This window comes from Condylura cristata, unplaced genomic scaffold (genome assembly GCF_000260355.1).
Source record: "Condylura cristata isolate star-nosed mole 26May11 unplaced genomic scaffold, ConCri1.0 scaffold00009, whole genome shotgun sequence".
NCBI lineage: Eukaryota > Metazoa > Chordata > Mammalia > Eulipotyphla > Talpidae > Condylura > Condylura cristata.
In genome coordinates this window covers 56,428,645-56,448,965 of record NW_004567110.1, presented here as the reverse complement: position 1 = coordinate 56,448,965, position 20,321 = coordinate 56,428,645, and the positions used below count along the sequence as shown (strand labels likewise).

Below are 20,321 nucleotides of genomic sequence, written 5' to 3'. Positions count from 1 at the left end.
AGGCAGGAATCGAACTCATGCGGAAGTGGCTTTAGCTTCTTAGTGCTGTGCTTTAACCCACTGTGCCACCAGGGAGGGCCAATTTTTTTTTTGAAGATTTATTTATGCATACAAAAGGTGGGGCGTAGGCCAGAGGTGTTGGGGGTGGTGAGAGGATTCATCAGAGACAGACTGGGGAACAGAACAAGTGGATCTACTGAAACACACTGCTGAGGGGAGCAGCCGACAAGAAAGGAGAGGTCTGCTGCGCCATGTGGGTCAACTCCCTGGCCGGGGATAAAACACCTGCTGCAGTGGCTGCCCATAGCTTGCTTGATAATGTTGAGATTTAACCTCTTGCACCACCAGGTAGGCCCATTTTACCAGAAAACACTGACAAGACATCCCAGATGGTTCATCAACATCAAACATTTTAGATCTTGTTCTTATTTGCTACAAATCTTTAGCCAAGGGTCTCAAAAACTCAGTGGTATAATGGGTATTTTTAATTTAGGGTCATCTAACTATGACCCTTTGGTGGGAATCAGCCAACTACATACTATTTATAGAAAACATTACAGGTATAAAGAACCTTACTTTTTTTTTTTTTTTTAAAGAGAATAGCTGGCAGATTTTAGAGCTATTATTAGTACCAATGATCATTCTATCAGACTGTGGTACAGGTGACTGGCTTGACCTCTGGACTATGGCTGCAGTGTCTTTTGGTTTGGCAGCCTCCTTTGGTTCAGACAGCCTCTTAAGTACACTATTAATAAAAGATAATCCAAACATGGAGTGCTGTGCCTGGCACCTTAAAGGCCCTTTGTGTTTGCTATTATTAACAGAAAGACCAAACCTATAGTGGTTTTTTATTTTCTTGAAAATTCTACAGTGTGGTGCAATGCTGGGATCTCAGGAGCAGACACATGCTAGAACAAGTGGGCATCCATGGTCACTGGGACTAATACATTCCGGTTTTGTAAGTGACACAAAGTTAGAGCACACATTTGAAGACCCAATCATTCTTTCAACACACCCTGGTTAGGCACCTGCTATGTTCCAAGCAACTGTGCTTCACTCCCCCCCCCCCCCCCAGAGACTATAGGAATGACAGAGCGACGTGTCCATTCCAGGTGCCAGGGATCCCTTTACAGAAGGCATTTTATTCTCCCCAGAACCCTGCCAGATACACATCCTCGGCTTCGTTTTTTTCAGGGAGAATACTGAAGTTTTGAGCAGCAAGACATTTACCTCCACAGCTCCTGGTCTGTAGGGAATACTCCTGAACATTCCATAAGCCTTTAACTTTCTCTGCGCTGACCAAGAACTAGAAGAGATACTGGACGTCAACGAGGCATACCTCATCCTCTCTTTAGGGAACCCCAAATGTTGGACGGTTCTTAGCGTGCCCGCTCCGCTGCTAGGGGCACCCCCTTCCTAATACGTTGGGGAGTCATTTGGAAGCAGACGCCAGAGGTTACTGCCCGCGACGCCAAGACTCCAGAGGGTTTCCCGAGAAGATCCTCCAGTCTGTCTCTGCAGGAGAGTGTTGGTCCCGGGCGGCTCCCCTTTCCCAGACTGCACACTGGGGCGCCAGGTTTTCTTTCCCTTCAAAGCTCTACGAGGCTGCGATTAAAGACCCAAACCTTGGGCAGGGGCCAAACGGTCACTTCCCCGCCCTCGGGGTGCATATGCAAATCCGAGCACCAGGAAGTAGCTGGGTCCTCTCGGCAGAGCCCAGCAGCAGCCAGTTCCTCTCCTGCCTAGCCTGGCCGCCCGCCGCTCGCTCGCGGGTCTTGGCGCCTCCGGGCCTGACGCGCTGCAGCCGCCTGTCCGCGGCGGGCGGGGAGGCCCCGCGCCACCCCAAGTTCGGAACCCGCAGCCCCTCGCTGCACGCCCTCGGTTCCCCGCCCGACAGCTTTCCCTGCGCGGGCCGCGTTGGGCCGCCCCGTCGCGCCCTCAGCTCTGAGCTCAAGTCACCGAGGAGCGCGGACGCCGCGCCCCGCAACTTCCCACCGCACACTGGTGAGTTCTCAGCGCCGGAGCGGGACTGGGGGGCTGGCACGGGGCGCACCGGGTTGGGGACCGCGCCCGAGCCACCGCCGGAGACCCGGCTCTGGTTGTCCTTGCGGGCCGTGGGAATGGGGGACACCCGTAGTTTCCTGGACACACCGGCAGCTGAGCTCGGGGTGGGAACCCCCAGATGTCCTCAGGCTGTGGGTGGCCGGCCCCAGGAAGCGAGGAAGCGGGCGGCGAGCGTCTCCGCAGGTGTGCTGCCCGCTGAGCCGCACAGGGGCGTGGTGAGATGTGCGGGGGCGGGTGCACCTCGGGTGCCCCGGCGCCAGCCCTCAGTGGGGTGCGTCTCCTCCGGCCACTCGGTGCAGAGAGAACCGAGAGAACCTTCGCTGGGCAGAGAGCACACCCCGCGGGGATCCTGGAGGGGACTCATCGGGTTGCACAATCTGGTGTCCCAGCTGGGCCCTGAGTCCTCAGAGTTGAGGGGCGAGGTTCAGCCTAGGTCCTCCCAGGCCCATGGGCAGCTACCCCTCTCGATGGCTGCGGCAGGGGTGGGGGCTTGCCGTCGAGGGGCTGGTGGGTACATTCCTCGTGAGCAAGGCGCCTCTGTCTCTCTTGCACTGGAGCACTACAGTGGCTCCGCCAGCAGAGAGGAAGCCAGAGTTATTTTAAGAATTCAGGGTTGCCCTTCCTTGGCCTTGGGGGAAGGGTCTAAGTTAGTTCTCACCATCCTGTGTTGTCTTGGCTGAATGTGACATCTCTGGAAGCTGTGCATTTGTATTAACCAGCGTGGTCGCGCAGATATGTCTCCCTTTGTGTGAGTTTGGTGGTTGTGTGTCTTAGTTTCCCCAAATCACTCAATTTCTTTGCCATCTCAGATCTCAGAAACCTGAGTTGAGTCCTGGATCCAGATTGTGCAGTTTCCTAGTGGTGTGTGGACTTAGACCTATTATTGAAATTCCCTGTTTAGGTTTTCTCATCTTTGAGAGAACAGATCTACCTCCTGAGTTATTTATTGCCTGCAAAGGCCCATGAACATTCCAGGCATTCCATAAATGGCACTCTTATTATTTTTTATGGCAAATGGTTTTGTCTGAAAAAAAAAAAAACACACATACACACAACAAAAAATCGAAGCTCTCTGGTTCTTTGCTGTGTGATTATCTTAAACTTAAGACTACAGAGCTTAGTTACCTGACCTAACTAGTATCATTTAAGAAAAGAAAGAAAAAAATAAGGGATTTGCTGTTCCAAAGTAGGGTCCCAGAATCTGACTAATCTTAAGAACTAACTAATGATGTGTTGGTGATCCCAAATTGTCCACATACGTTTAGTCTGTACTCTGTACACAAAGCACACCCACCACGAAACAGATTTATCTTGTCTAAAACACTAGCTTTGGTGCCTGTCACATAATCAAAATGGCTTGGGAGAAGGAATGAAAATATGCTCTGATCTTGGCCCAGTGGGAGGCCCAGGAGAAAGGGACATGAAGACACAGGGCTAGTTTCCAAGGCATTTAAAGCACACTGACCTCTCTTTTCTGATTTCTAAATGGGGATTTGAGGAACTCAAGCATCAGCTTCTCTGGGCAGTGGTGTTCCACCTGGGAATCCCCACTTCTCACTGCTTACTCTGCTGTATCTCTGGGACAGAACAGGCTTCCTCAGAAGTGTAAGTGGAGTCTGTAAAAGTAGCTTGCCAGATAAAATAACCCAATTTATCTTGGAATTATTGGCATTGTAAAGATGTGTGGAGATTTGTAATATCCCCTCTCCACGGCCATTATTTTAAAGACGAACAACCTCACAGTTTTGTGAACCTTGCAGTATTGTGAATTAACTTTCAAAGCCTTTTAGTTCCTTTATATTTGTTTGCAAACATTACTGAAACATCTGAGATTCCACTTGTTCAAATGAATATATGGGGTTGTAATTTAACAAAATTAAATCTTAGTTCCAATGAAGAAATACATACTAATTAAAAATCTATGTAAATAAGAATACAGTGTTTAGAAAGAAGTCCACAGCCTGGGACATTGTTACAGCTCCAACTGTTAATCTGAGTGACTTCTTTGTCCTGGGGCATGGGTATTAGTAGCCCATGCTACTCATTAGAGCAAAATTGACCTGACACTTGGCAACAGACGCATCCTCATGTCTCTTGGACTCTCACTCCCTGGCAGTGAGAATCTGAATGCTGATTTCCTTGGGGCTCTCATGGCCTCTTGGGCTGGGCAGGGAAAGGTGTAAAAAAGATTTGGTGGCATGGTCCTGATTAAGTGCCACTGTTGAGAAGTAGGTATGTTTTATTGCTCCAGCCTTAGAGAGTTCCTCATTTTTCTGTTTGTGGAACTGTAGAAGATAGCCAGTTACTTAAACTGAAAAAGTTAATAGCTCTCACTGCAAATTTTTGTCTAAGTGACTAACTGCCCAGGACAAATGAGTAGATGTACCACCAAGCAGGGAGCTTAAGTTGTGTTGGGGCGATGAACTTCTGTGCATTTCAGTGCTGCTCTGTGTTTGGGGGAAGGGAACTCTGAAAGCAATTGAGTTGCATCTCTCCTGGCAAGCGTTAGAGCTGCCCCAGCGGAGACTTTTCATTATCAGGTTATTGGTTAATACAGAAGTGCCCAAGAATACTTTGCAAATGGATCCCCTCAACCTCTGCTAGAAGTGCCTCCCCACACATCTTTTTTTGTGGTTATTAGAGCCACATAGAGCAGCATTGTTTGAGATGAAAATAAAAAGTGAGGACACCCACACATAAAATGCACATTAAAATGTGCACCCCATTTCCTGACCAACTGCTATGATTAGGGCACCCTGCTGAGCCCACACTCTTACTATAGATCCATGTTGGTTCCCACCTTTTAACATTGGTAATAAAAGAAAAGGACAAGGAAGAGGAAGTTTTGTTTTTTTTTTTTTCTGTCAGAAATACTGAAAGATTTCTTACAGCTGCCTCGTTTCCTGATACTTAAATTGTGAAACATTGACTTCACTTTATCGTTTCTAAAATTTATTTTGAGTAAGTTCCCATTTGGCGGTGAAGTCCAACTGCGAGAGACCTGCCAATTGAGGAATCAGAATTTTTGAAACAGGCCAGTTTAGATAGGACCTTCTCTTCAGATATCTTTGGCTTCAGTTTGCTAGAAGAGTCTCTTGTAATTTAGACTAGCAAGTACAAATACTTCAGATGCTGAGTCTCAAAGACTCATCTGACATGTTGCAGGGGCATATTGTAGCCTTTGTTATTCATTCTTGGACTTTTTCAGATCTTGTTCTGTACTTCACTTTTCCTTAGTCCTGAATAAGTTGTCAACATTCTTTGGGCCACTAAGCTATTTCTTAAAAGTCATATACACAATATAGTTTTCATTTGTACAGAACTATTCCAAGTGTTGATTGTTTAACTCTCAACATATTTCCAGTCTCCCTTCTCTAGCTCCTGTCTTCACCATCTTACAAAATCTTATAACCATGAGTTAATGAAAAGAGCTAACCATGATAGGGAGACAGTATTTATTAGTCTCACTATACTAAGAGGTGTAAATAATGCTTCATAAATTACATGAACAGGAATGAATTTCTGGAATCCATTCAAGTGGGTCTTCTAAAAATTTATTTATTTATGCATACAGAACTGGGGTATAGGCCAGAGATGCAGAGGATTTACCAAAGATAGAGTGGGGAGCAGAACAGGCAGATTGACTAAGTACAATGCTGAGGGGAGCAGTGGGAAAAACAGGAGAGGTCTGTTGAGCCATGTGTATCACCTCCGGGGTGAGGTTCAAACTCACACTGAGGTGGCTGTGGCTGACTTGCAGTGCTGTGCTTTAACCCTCTGTGCCACCAGCGAGGGCCAGAGTGGGTATTTCTTAATGGACTCAGCTCTGCTCTTGTTGAGTAACAGGACAATGACAAGAAGGTCTCATCTGTGTAACTCAGAAGACCTCCTAGTCTGTCTCATTTCCGTTTTATAGTTCACGTTCCAGACAAGTCACATATTGCTGGGCCTGCCTGCACTTCCATCTTTTTGTCAGTGTTTAACATCACTCTCACTACTCTATATTAACCCCAAATCAGGCTGATTGGAAGCCTGTAGTCGGCATCTTTCTCCAGCCCCCTTCTCTTGGTTGCTTCTCTCGGCAGGCTGGGAGCTCCGGTGACTTCTCTGAGCCCTTTTTAAGAAACTGGTGACAGTGCACATTGAGACTGGAGAGATGGGTGTGGACCCATTCTGCCTCCAGTATTAGTGTCATGGTATTTGGGCTCTCTGATTGTCGCCCCCTTCCTGTAAATGTTAACCCTCTTGGGAGTTTGGGGAATGGAGAAGCTTGTCTCAGAGACGCCTTCTGGAAAGGGAAGACCACTTCTGCTTTCCACAGGGAAGCTATGTCACAGAGACAGAGCAGAACTGTAGTGAGAGGTCTGAGGGAGGAGGCCTGGAGGAAGTGATACTTCCTCCTACTTGAAGGCCCAGGCCCAATCATTTGCTTACAACCCCACCTTCTTTACCACCCAAGATTGCTTTTTTTCCCCTCAGGGTTCTTTTTGCCACCTTCTGTTCCCATCATTTTCAGTTTGCTTTTGGAGGTGAGTGGGGAGAAGCTCATACTTGATATGAGCTTCAACAACAGAAATATGTACACTTTGACATTTACTATTTTAGAAACCACCATGAAATTCTAAGTAGATGTTTGAAATCTTTTAATGCTTAGGCAACATAATAATTTCTTAATCCCAACTAATAGTTCAGTGCTATTTTTTAAAAGTACCTAAGCTATATAGCCTTTTGTTAAATTCTTGGGATAGAGTTGTGTCTTTTAAACTTTTTGGACTATGACTATTTCTAGAAATACATTTTATCTTGTGTCTGAATATATAGCTAGATTTCAACATTTCAAAAGAAAGAAAGAAAATTTGCTCAAAGGCTCTTATCCTCACTAGTTAGAGGATTGTGACCCAGATCAATCCTCTTGAGTTCAGCTTGGTAAGATCCAGCAGAAGAATTCAAGACTCAGAAATTCACATAAGCTCCTATTCAATATGGAGGTTCATTAAACACAGAATGAAGGTATGCCCATACAATGGAATGACTTGCTGATAGTCTTTTTAAAATGATATTAAATAACATTTATTAATATGAAAGATGCTTTTAAAAATCTGAACATAAACCAGTAAAACAAATATGATATTGTTTCTGAAATAAAGTATTTCTAGCAATTTATAAGCTATACATGTATAAAAATAATTGAATACTACAGGATTACTAGTGATTATTTCTGGAGATGGGTAAACACTGATTTTTTTCTTTTGCACTTTTTTAAAGGAATATTTAAAATATTTTGAAACTGTAGCATAACGAGCAATGAAATGAAACCAGTGTGGCTATTAAAGGAAGGTAGAAGCAACTAGTAAACTTTGGGGCAAAAGTGGCCATTATGATGGTTGTGTGGCCATAATTATAAGCAGACCTGCCCCTGGAGGAACTGGTGAGCTGGGCTGTTAGGGAGACAGCAATTTCTTGAAGGCACATCCACTTTGTATATTAGTGTTGGCCACTCTTAAGGACCTATTGCCAGTCCGCTGCAGAGTCAGGAACTGGGGCACAAATATGCTGACCGACCTGGGAGGGGGTGACCTTGGGGACAGAAGAAGGAGCCACCAAGAAGGGACAGGTCAGGTTGGGCAAGGATGGATCACTTCACTGTCCAAGAACATGTCCTAGGGAGCTGGGGGTAAGTTGCCACAGCACATAAGGAGGATCCTGTCCAGAATGTTGAATTTCATTGTGTAAAAAAAGGAGTCACTGCAACCTCTCAGTGGGAAGTTTCCCCCCACTCAGCTTCTTGATTTTCATGAGGTAGTCACGATGTTGCCAAGTGAACTTTCATTTACTGCTTTGACTAGATGAGTGGTTACCAGGGACTTCCAAAGTGATTGATTTAGGGCTAGAAAAATGACATTTATTGCTTCTTTATATGGCATCAGAAGGCTTAACCTTGTAGTCACTAGCTCCTGAGAACTTGATAATAGTCCCAAAGGGTGATGCTTTTGTCCAAACATTTATCTAAATCATCATCGTGATGACAAAGCTATTGAAGAAATAAGCAATTTGAAATTGATGGATATTTTCTGTGGGGTTATCAGTATTACCCATTTAATTTAACAGGGGAATATTTGTAATGTAGTAGCTTCGTGTTGGATTGTTCTTATGATATGTTTGTTTATTAAAACATTAACATAATCGGAATGGCAACATTTGGTGAAAAATGGCATAAATTAGCAATTATGTCAGTAACTACCTTGCTTAATCAGCTAGAACCTTTTTCTTACTCTGTTGAACCATAGGATTATCATTTGAGGGAAGATAAGGTAACACGGTAGGAAAAAAAATGGGCCTCTAAGTTAGATCTAAATTCTATACAGATTCCAAAGCTTGTGACTTTAAGCAAGTTGCTTAATCCATATCTTATAAATAAAAAGATGAGAGTTAAAATCTACTTCTCAGGTTTGTCGTGGTAATTAACAGCACTAGTTTTAAATTGCTTAACATTCAACACAACATATAATAAATAGTAAATGCTTTCTCCTCTCAGAGAGGAGGATCCCAGTCATTTCTCTAATTAGCAAACATGTGCTGAGTAAAAAGTCAATATACCATGGTAGTAGCCCAGGGAAAGTTCTGTGGTCTCTGGGAATCACTCATAAACCATCCTAGCTGGGGCCATATTTGTCAGGTACTGGAAACTCAGGTGTTTGGTGATTTGAGCTTCTGATCTGGCCGCAAAATGCCATAAGCCAGAGGCTACAGGAATGAGCAGGATAATCTCTGCACTTGAAGATGCTTAAGTTATGGGGACACCACGGTAAGCCGTGTGCTTTCACTTTGGTGAATGATTCTCCAGTGTTACATTCGCTGTAGTTGTAAATCTCCAGAGAAGGCAGTACTATAAATCCAACGTAGCAAATGACTCACTTCCTCTGGTTTCATGTCAGCTGCTTGATATCACCTGTCTACTTTCGGATCCAACATTAGAATCACAGAGACTTATAGGAGGAAGAAATTTTGGTGGGTGTCTTACGCATAGATTTCAGTGTGTAGTCTTGTGCCTTTGAATACAGGGTCCGCACCAGTGCACCAGTGATTCTTTTTTGGTTAAAGATTTACTTATTTATGCATACAAGGACTGGGGCATAGGCCAGAGGTATGGGGGATTTGGGGATTCACCAGAGAAGAGGGAGCAGAACAGGCAGATCAACTGGAATACACTGATGGGGACAGTGGGCGGGTCAGAAGAGGTCTGTTGCATCGTGTGGGTCACCTTTCGGGCCGGAGATCGAACTCAAGCTGTAGTGGCTGTGGATAGCTTCATATGCTGTGCTTTAACCCCTTATACCACCAGGGAGGCCCCTGCACCAGTGATTCTAATACAGGGATTTGAATTCCAAAATGGCCTATTTAATTTTGATAGCTGAGGCTATTAGATAACCTTGTCTCTGACACTCTAATCTTCCATTTCCACAGTTTTTGCCTTTTGGGTCAAGTTCTGCCCTTTGGCACTGTTTTCACACACTTGAAGTGGTCACTGTTGGCTTGATTAACTAATTATTCACTATAGTATCTAGGACTCCAGGGACGCTGGAGTACTTACCCCAGATTATTTTAGGATCCATCTTCTCCATTAAGTTTTAGCATAATTTCTCCTCATAAGACCACCCTCTACAGGATGATCCTGACCAGAGTCTCCTAATCTAGTCCAAGGGTTGGTTCATGAATTGTGATACATTAAACTGACAGTCATCAGGAAAGCAAAGTAATGTCCTATAGATGGTATGAAAATATAAACCATAAAGGAGTCAGGGAAGGAGGAGAGAAGGAAAGTGAGAGGTAGATGAAGGATAAACAAACACCTTTGTATAAGAACCAAGACACTAGAAGGAAAATACTGTAAGTTATCTTTGTTACTGGTTTGTAACTACCAGTGTATGATTATTCACTCTGTATTCTTCTAGTCAGACAGACTGGTGTGGGATTAATGCTAATTAATTGTGTATAGGGCAGGGGGAAAGCTACCTTGGGACCCCCAAGCCCACCCACTCTAAATGGGTTTTACTATTTGCCAAGAGAAAACATACTCTACTGCATAACACCTTAAGCAAAAGAGAAAAGATATATTTTCCAAATTAAGTACCCAAAATTACCCATCCCCTCATGGGTAAATGCCCAGCCAAACAGGGTTGGTCCAAAGTGGGACTGCTGATGCCCAAAAATCATGCCACAATTCTAAGGCACCTTCTGGCGCGACAGGAGCAAAATCAGAATACACATCAAGGTAAAGGTCACCATTGTCAACTTCCCCACAGGTTTCTCACCCATGTCTGTTTCAAGTTTTCCTTCCGTTTCCCCCATGCTCCTGTTGCAAGTCGAAGGCTAAGAGAGGACAGCTTCTTCTCATGTCTATCTGTTCCATGTGCCTCCTCCAGGTCCTCTTTCTTGATCCCCTTCCTTCCTTTTTCCTGTCTTCTCTCACTTCTCCCTGCTAAGTCCACCCTTCCTTAGGTGGGGCAGGGAACATGGAACCTCCCTTTTCCCTGGGGATTACCCTGTTACAGTTGGGCATCTGTAGCTACAATTCGTTAAAAAAAAAATCTATTTATTGAATACTCAGTATTAGGTATTTTAGTGGGCATTGGAGGGCAGACTAGTTCTCTCTAGTCAATGCAGAAGAATGACGAACTTGCTATGACTGTGGGACAGAAACTCTCAGAGCACCTGACTTCCCTCCTATAAAAAAGATGGGTTGGGGGCCCTCCCTGGTGGCGCAGTGGGTTAAAGCACTGCACTAAGAAGCTTAAGCCACTTTCGCATGAGTTCTATCCCCACCTGCCCCGGAGGTGACCACATGGCGCGGCAGACCTCTCCTGACCCGCCTGCTGCTCCCCTCAGCAGTGTACTTCGTAGATCTGCCTGTTCTGCTCCCCACACTGTCTCTGGTGAAGCCTCTCACCCACCTCATCTCTGGCCTGTTCCCCAGTTCTGTACGAATAAATAAATCTTTTTGAAAAAAATTAAAAAAAAAAAGATGGGTTGGAGCACAGTGCAGAATTCGCATTTGGGTTCAGATTTCAGGTGTGTCCCTACTTAGCCATGGGACTGTTGGCAAGATGTTGTCCTTGTTAGTGTCAACATCCTCACTTAAACCTCAGATTTGTTGTAAGGATTCCAACATGTAAAAGATTCAAAATAAGCCACAGGTAAGGTGCACAGCAAATGGTGGTTGCAAGAAAGTGCTTAGAACAGCTACTATAAAAAGAGAGAGAGAGAGAGAGAGAAAAGAAGGGTTGGCCAGAATGTGGAGATATTGGAGCTCTTGTGTACTGCTGATGGGAATGTAAAATGGTAGTTATGGAAAGCAGGATGGTATTTCCTTTAAAAAAAATTAAACAAAAGATAACCATACAAAGTGGCCATTCCATCTCTGGGTATATACCCATAATAACTGAAATCAGGATCTTGAAGAGATTTGTACAACTGTGTTCATATGGCAGCCTTATTCACAATAGCCAAGGGGTAGAACAACTCAAATGTCCACCAGTGGATGACTGGCTAAACAAAATGGTGCATCTACATACAATGTAATATTATTTTAAAAAGAAGGAAATATGGATGCATACTAAAACATGGAAGATGGGGGCCTCCCTGGTGGCGCAAGGGGTTAAGTTTAGCACTAAGAAGCTATCTGAAGCCAGTGCAGACAGTTCAATCCCTGGCCAGGGAGCTGCCCGCATGGCGCAGCAGACTTCTGTCTCGCTCCCTGCTCCTCTCAGCAGTGTATTTCAGTAGATTGTCCTGTTCTGCTCCCCATTCTGCCTCTAGTGAATTCGCTCACCCCCCCCTTACCCCCTCTCCCGCCCAGTACTCTGGCTTACAACGCACTTCTTGTATGCATAAATAAATAAATCTTAAAAAAAAAAATAAAACAAGCCATGGATGAAACTTGAGGGCACTATGTTAACATAAATAAACCTGCCACAAAACAGATACTATCTAATCCCACTTACATGAGGTACTTAGAGATGTTAGCTTCATAGAGACAGAAAGTAGAATGGTGGTTGTCAGAGGCTAGGTGGAAAGGGAAATGGGAGTAGAGAATTTAATGAATCTAGAGTTTCAGTTTCACCAAATCAAAAGATTTCTGGGATGGAGGGTTGTGGTGATGGTTCCATAAGAATATGAATGTTTTTAAAGCCACTGAAATGCACATTTAAAAATGGTTAAATTGTAATTTTTGTTAGATGTGCTTTATTACAATTTGTTAAATGATTTGAAAAGTTGCTGATAAGCAGAAATGTGCAGATAAATGAGGGTGGTCTAGAAGATAAATTGCCCTTATTCTTCCTTGGAATTTGCCCACTAACTTGGCTGAGGTTCACTTTTTCTATTTTTAGGATGCTTAAAAAAAATTTTTTTTTTACATCCTTCTTCAGTTTGCATGTTTTCATCTCAATTGTAACCCCTATGGGTGGGTTCACTTCTTCAAGAGGGAGGGGACAGGGTCTTGAACTCTGTATCATTTACTACCAGGTCTTGTGGGCTGATGACTCAAAATATTGAAATGACTGTTGTATGGGGAAAATGAGCTTTCTAACAATCAATGGTACCTGCATTGTAAAGTGCATCATTAGATGGTTTGTAAGCACTGGTGAAGTAACTCTTACAGGACCTTTTACAAAAAATTGAAGTCATGCTCAAAAGCAAACGTTCATGTACCTTGGCCTAGATCAAAACCAGAATCAGGCTCACAACCAACATTTCCCTGATCAGCCCCAATCTTCCCTTCTCAAAGGCATCCACCATCCTGCTTCTAGTTGTTGTTTTATTATTTTTTTTTTTAGCAGTAGAATATAAGAAATTGAAAAGCAGTAACAAAACCATTTGATTTTCAGATAAACAGTTTTTTTAAGCCTTGACTTTGCTACTGGCCTCTCTCTGTGTTGAATTATTGCAGTTTAAGTTCTTGACCTGTTTTATACCCTGACTATTCATTTGCTAAACTTCTTACATGTGAGTTTGATCAGTGCCTTATTTAAATATCTTTTATTTCAACTCTTAGTAAAATCATTTGGCACTGGCCATATATAGCTTGTTTTTTGATCCATTGCTGCATAGCTAAGTAAATTTATAAATGCAAATGTGTGGGTGTGATAGGGAAGTTTCCAGTGACCCACATATGATCAAACATCCTGCAGTATGACACTGAGCCAGGCTGTGCATTTGAAAACACTCACTGGTTTCTGAATTCAGTTATGATATTCTTCAGGAAAATAGCACTCCTAATGTGAAGGAACAGAGTACCCTTATTACTGATTAATTTGTTTTTTTTTTCATGTCATTTTGACATTTATTTTTATCGGGGGTGAGCAAAAGAGTCTTGATTTGACCTGTGAAATATATTAATCCTCAAAGTGATTTTTCATCATTCATCATTTATTCATCATTCAGAAAAATATTTCTTGGAAATTCACCACTCATGAATAGGCAGGCTTATAACTAGAGACATTGGCTTTAAATCGCAGAATTGTTCCATATAACTGAAGTTAAATTACTTTAAAAAGTGGACGAGAAGTATAAATTTATCTCTTCTATGAACTGTGAATAACACACATAGACAGAAGTAGTGAGTTGCCTGTCTACTATGGTCTGGCCCATTTTGGGAATACCCCACACTCCAATAGGATATGCTAAACCCCTGGCTTGACAGTTTGCAGTCCCCTACCTCCAGTTTAATTATTCCCATGGCAGAGAGACTTGGCAACTTTGTATTTTCACAGCTACCTCTGTTGGCAGCCAAATATTGTTCCAGAAAATTTGGGCAAAGAGTGAACCCTGCGACTGGAGGGGAGGGTAGTGTTAAACCATGGAGATTGACCAGAGTAGTTTTTAAATGACGTATACTCCACAGATGAGGGTAAAAAAAGAAAAGATGGGGAAATGACTGAGCTGGATTCTTCACTTATCTTGCTGAAAAGGATAGGGTGTATATACATAACGATAATTAAAAAACTTGTGAGAAAAGTTTGGCTACAGTGTGAACGTTGGGGTGCCTGAAGAAACTTGAGATATCACATTTATAAACCCAAGATTCAGGAATTGGTTTTGAATCCACCTCCAGTCTCAGGGCACTAGGTGAAGTTCCAGAATCTATCTATTCAGATCACATTTTTCATAGGCTACCAGATGGTAATGGCTTCTTATCTCCATCTTACCCACTTGTTGCAAGGATTAAGGGGGTGTGTGTGTGTGTGTGTGTTGGGGGTAATATGGTTCCTGGAGAAATCTAACTCTACACTTTGGACCTTTGTTTTGACCTAAAATACACAATCTTTAGCCTTTTCTTGATTTTGGAGTCTGGTTAGCTGTTTATTTAGGGGCCTCTAGCCTGTTTTCACCAGTCCTGGGTGAAACTGAGGTTTGGTATACACAACTAGATGCAAATTCACTCTTCTTAAAATGTTCAGAAACAGGGAAAACATTTTCTTTTATTAGTAGGCTGACTTAAGCATGAGAAACAAAGCAGTTAAAAAAGAGAGAAAAGAAAACTAGTTTATAATTGAAGAAACAGGGAATAAAAATTGCCTGATTTGGTAAATTTGCGTAGCCGGGCCCCATACCTCCACTTGGTAGGCTCCACTTGTGGTGAAAGAGCTGCCATCCACTGGGCTGGAGGGAGAACCTTCCCATACACCAAGCAGCCTCTCCAAATAGCATAAACTCTAATTGACTTCAGGGTAATCTTTGTCTGTTTTCTCTTAACAAAGAGCAAAAATTGGTGCTTTGGAGTTTTGATTCATGTCACTCTTATCATGGCTGGTAAATGAAGATTCAGGTTTTAGATTAAGTGGAGTTTTCTCAGTGGATCTTACTGGGCAACTCATGACAAATAACATGCAGTTTTCAGTCTCACTGCATTAACATACCTTGAGGTCTGGAGCTGGCTTCTCAGATGCTGGATAGACTTCTGACCTCACCTGTGGTGACAAGGGGCTGGGCTGCCCAGGATCCTGATAGCCCTCTGTCTTACTCTTAAATTTGTCTTTCTGATCTTGGTTTCTTCCCCTCGTTTAATGGAAAACCTACTACTTAGTATTAACTCTGGAATATCTCCAAATGGCTTTAGTAATGTGAGCTAACACTCTTAAGTCATCAGAGTAACTTTTAAGATTAGTGACCATTTTTAATTTTGAAAAATATAACAAAAATTAAGATGAAACTAGACCTTATTTAAAGAATCAGCTGGGTTTGTTTTGCTTTTTTATTGATTTTTACAAATTTTACTATACAATTCTGTTAATATTTATTAATTACATGAATAGATTCACTTAACTGCCATCATAATAGGGATGCAAAACATATCTGTCACCCTCCTCCCCAAAACACCTTTCCCTTGTGCTACTCCCACCCCTAATTCCTGCCAACTGCTCTTCCCTGTCAATATAGGTTTACTTTTCCAGAAACTACTATGGGAACTTTTATTTTTTTAGCAATAGTGGCTTTATTGAAATGTAATTCACAGACCATATAATTTACCCATTTAAAGTACATAACTATGGTTTTTAGAATGTTCACAGAGTTGTACAAATATCACTGCAACCAATTTGAGAACATTTTAACCCCAACAAAAGAAATCCCATTCACATTAACAGTCATTCCCATTCGCTGGATCCTTTCCACCCTTGTGTCACTAATCTGTGTTCTGTCTCTGTAGATTCCAGACAACTGTCTTTAATATTTTGTGCATGCCTTTTGATACATCTAATAATAAAAGGTTTCCACTTTTATTTTATTTATGAAAGATTTATTTATTCATGCGTACAGAACTGGCGTACAGGATACAGGCCTGAGGTGCAGGGGTGGTGAGAAGATTCACCAGAGACAAAGTGGGGAGCAGAAAAGGCAGATTGATGAAGTACACTGCTGAGGGGAGCAACCCACGAGACAGGTTCAGTCATGTGGGTCCACCTCCCTGGCTGGGGAGCTGCAGTGGCTGCCAGTAGCTTGATAGAGCTAAGATTTAACCCCATGTGCCTCCAGGGAGGGCCTACCTGCTGTTATTTCTGGGAAATCAACTGTATAGTTAAATTGTAGCTCTTCTCCCACAAATTACTTGTTTGAAGTCTTCACCCCCAGCACCTCAGAATGTGAGTTCCTATCTCAGGTTTCCTTTGGGGAATGGTTTCTGTGAGCAAGAATGGACAAGAGTCATAGCTGCATGAGCTCTCACAAGCAGCAAGTGATATATGTTCATGTTAGCTATTTTAATCATTTTTTTTTTTGTGAGAGGTAATATGAGGTAGGGAAAATGGACAGAGGGCCTGGTGGCATAACGTGGCTATGAATTTGGAGCTAAAATTCTTACTGTTGGAGCCATACGCTTGCACGAGTCACTTAACTTTTAATCATTTTGTGGCTATTTGTTGTGCTAAGCTCAAAAGGGGATGGTCTTTGAGGTTTGTGGTTATTTATGTAGATGTTACTCAAAACATAATAGAGGCTTATAAAACATTTAATGTTTATTTTTCTTTAATGTAATGTTTCTTTTGGCTGAAGTAATCAGTCTTTAGTGAGCTTATCCTGCACAACTCTATTGTTGAAATTACTGGAAAAATGTTGCTAAGGCGATGGCAGACACTCACTTGCAGTGAGCCAGCATGACGTTTTGAAGTGTTTCTTAAATCTTAGAGGCAAATTTTGTTGCTAAATTGGAAGTAATGTTTGGATAAATAAAGACGGATAAAGGAGAAAGCTAGCGCAGGTTGATTAAATTTTCTGTGCATTGCGGGGAGCTAGAGGAAACTGCTTACTCGTAGACAAGCTTACTTACTGAACACCAGTTAATGATGAGATGCAGTATTCAACCTCAAATTTAGATGATGTGTGAGATCTACAAAGAAAAAGAAGTTGGGGATAAGTAGTTGGCACATATGGGAAATCAAATTTTCTTATTTGGAAGCTCTTTCTTTCTTGCTTACTTCCTTGCTTGCTTTCTCTCTCTCTTTCTTTCTCTTTTGCTCTCTTTCTCTCTCTCTTCCTCTCTTTCTTTTTAAATTTAGAAGCATTTTCTACTGGATCCAGCACAGTTATTGCTTGTTTTACTTTTGTGTCAGGCAACCATTACCTTTCACAAAAAAAATAAAAATAAAAATAGCAATCACTTATTGAAGATGTGTCCTGTTAAGTGATGAATTCCTTGTGTTGTGTGTTATTATATTCTAATTATTGATAAGGAAGACAAGACTCAATATAATATGCTCTTTTAGCTACAAAGTACATAGAGCCTGTCACCACCTGATTTCCAAGATATGTTATCTAACTTTGAACTTAAATTTTTTTTTTTAAAAAAAACATGATTATAATATTTGGAAGGCAATGTCCTTGCCTTTAGTTTATCAAGTTGACTTTATACATTAACTTAAATGTAAACACAGGACTACAGTTGCTTCTGAGAGAATATTAACAAATATAATGCTGCGAGTATTTATTGGACAATGTGCCATTCATTATTTTAAATACTTGTCACAATTTTGTTCACTTAATTCTCATATTATTTCTTTACAGCCTTATGAAATTGTACAGTTACCATCCCCTATTTGCAGATAAGTGAAATTTAACTAGCATCACTCTGAGGTGAAGCTGTGTCTTGAACCCAAGTGCTGTAACTCTCAGACCCAGTGATGCACATGGGTCTAATATGTGTCCTCTTTTACTTGGGGAGTCAAAAGCCCAGTCTCTAAAAACAAGTCAGGGTAGCCAAAGCATGAACAAGTCCCTGATTCTGCCAGTGAGCATTTTTAGTATGATCACAGCTTGAAGAGAGAGAGAAAACGTATTGAAATTGCACTGAGAATTTAAACATTAAATCTAGAGTTTAAAGATCAACTAGGATTAAGCCAGTTGAATTTATCTGCACTGATGTTAGCTGGAAACTCAGTTTAAATATATAATAGTTGCCACTCTGTGTTGGGCAAAATTATTTTTCTCCCTGGTAAGATGAAGTGAAGGAAATAATGTGTTTTAAAAACTAAGACTGAATTATGGCTGGATTAAGAATTTTCTTCAGGATGTACTTTGTATTTTTCTTTTGCTATCTATTTACCTAGCTTGTGTTTTTCTTTATATTTTATATTCTTATAATGCTTTACTATCTATTTACCTAGCTTGTGTTTTTCTTTACCTTCGTAAATTGGGTTAATTATATCTGGCCAGGGCTTTTGTTTAGCTCTTGTGCACCCCAAGGCCGAATGACTGAAAAGATTAAAAGACTTCAGCTTTCCCTTTAAAAGAAAAAGTCTATTAGGATTCTCCTACTTCATTTCATTATTGAGCTATCAGATGACTCTAAAAGTAAAACTTCAGTTTTCTTCTGCCTTGAGGGTCAGTGTGAGAAATATCTTGACATTGACTAACATACAACTTCTCAATCTCAGTCTCTGTCTTTGTGCTCATTCTTCGGTTGACAGGAGATCCTTTTTGGGTATCTCTTGTGGTTTAACTGGACCCACTTATATTTGAACCCCAAATATGGTGGCTTAAAGCTTGACACCTGAAAGAGAGAGAGAGAGAGAGAGAGAGAGGTGGTTCATCACTCCTTTTTCTTTGAAGATGCAGTGGAACTTTTTTTTTCCCCAATATTTTTCTTGGTGATTCAAAAGGAATATGGGGAATACACTTATATAAACTCTGTTGACTGACAGTTGGATTAGTTGCTGGGTCTCTAAGAATCTTTAAGCCATGGGACTATCCATTCCAGACCCCACACTGATCTTTCTGAGGCAACAGTGAAGAGAAGGCTCCTGGCTGAACAATTATCTAGTTGCAATACTTGCTCATCTAAAGATAAAGAGAACCTAAGCTAAAGGGACATTAGGATTGTGATTTGTGTTAACGTACACAGCCTCAGGGTGATTGTGGACCCATTGATGGATGCATACAAGAAAAAATCTGGGGCCAGGAAAACCAAAAGTCAGTGGTGATATGTCATCATTAAAAAAAAAATCTCATATGGGTCCTGCCTGGTGGCACAACAGCTTAAAGTGCAGCACTATGAAGTTATCTGCAGCCACTGCAGCATGAGTTCAATTCCTGGCAAGGGAGGTGACCCGCATGGCACAGCAGACCTCTCCGGACCTGCCTCCTGCTCCCCTCAGCAGTGTATTTCAGTACATCTGCCTGTTCTGCTCCCCCATCTTTGTCTCTTGTGAATCCTCTAACCCCCTGTACCTCTGGCCTATAACCCAGTTCTTGCATGCATAAATGAATAAATCTTTTTTTAAAAATCTCATTGTAGTTATGAGAATGTAGGTGTCTTCATGGCAGAGCATAATAGAGCAGTTGAGCTATTCTTTGAACTATTTATTAAGTCTCCAAAAGAACAAAGTGCCTAAAGTTAGGCATACAGAACAATTCCATTGTTATGATTTCATTTCTGATGTGGAGGGACAATGGAAATTAAGGTGTATGTGTGTACAAAACCTAAGGTATAGAGTTGAAAAAAAAAATGAAATAGACCTCTACAAAAGAAGACTAAGGAGAATTATTTTAATGTTTTTGACTATCAGTGCTTCGGAAATGAGCAGGTTGAAAATTTGCTGCTTTTTAGGATTAACCTTTAATATCATGGATAAGACTATACTGTACATTTATTTTATATCTATGTTGGAAGTCTAATCTGAATAAATTGAGTTTTATTGCAACCTTCCCATCTGACGTGATTTACCATCCTGACTATGGTTTGTTTATGTGCAGTTTAAGATGCTATGTTCTTTATATTTATCTTCCAGTTTGAAACTTGAACTAGCATATTTCATCAATTATAAAATGCTTATTATCTGTGAGTTGATTATAAACAATGAGGTAGTCTCATTCATACAGTAAAGGAAAATGAGAGCAATATTTTTATAATAGAAACATCTGATATAAGTAAATTATGTTCTACATACAGTATATCCAGAAGCTAATACTTTGTAAATACCACTATTTTCTTAATGGTTATATAATGTCTAGAAATCAGGACTAGATAATTATCCATTTGTGGTTGCCAGATTTATAGAAGGAAACTAGAGTCCACAGAAGCACATCATATCATATGACATGCAATGCCTTTGTGTTTAGTAATGGTACCCTATATATACCCCAGAATGCCTGGTTAACTCCGCCCTTGGGTCCTCACAGTTCTCTCCTTGGTATTGCTGGGAGTTGAAGTTTCTGATTACTGGAGTAGGAGGTGGAGTCCACAAAACTGAGGTAGGGGGTGGAGTCCA

General features: G+C 41.6%; 1 protein-coding gene across 2 annotated transcripts in view; it reads left to right on the top strand.

The window, feature by feature from the left end:
• The first annotated feature begins 1,759 nt into the window (after positions 1–1,759).
• LYN (LYN proto-oncogene, Src family tyrosine kinase) overlaps positions 1,760–20,321 on the top strand; it is a 109,760-nt gene continuing 91,198 nt past the window's right edge. For both annotated transcript variants that reach the window (XM_004679871.2, XM_004679870.2), the window contains exon 1: positions 1,760–2,004. The gene's annotated coding sequence lies outside the window, so the exon portion shown is untranslated. The remainder of the gene's footprint in view (positions 2,005–20,321) is intronic.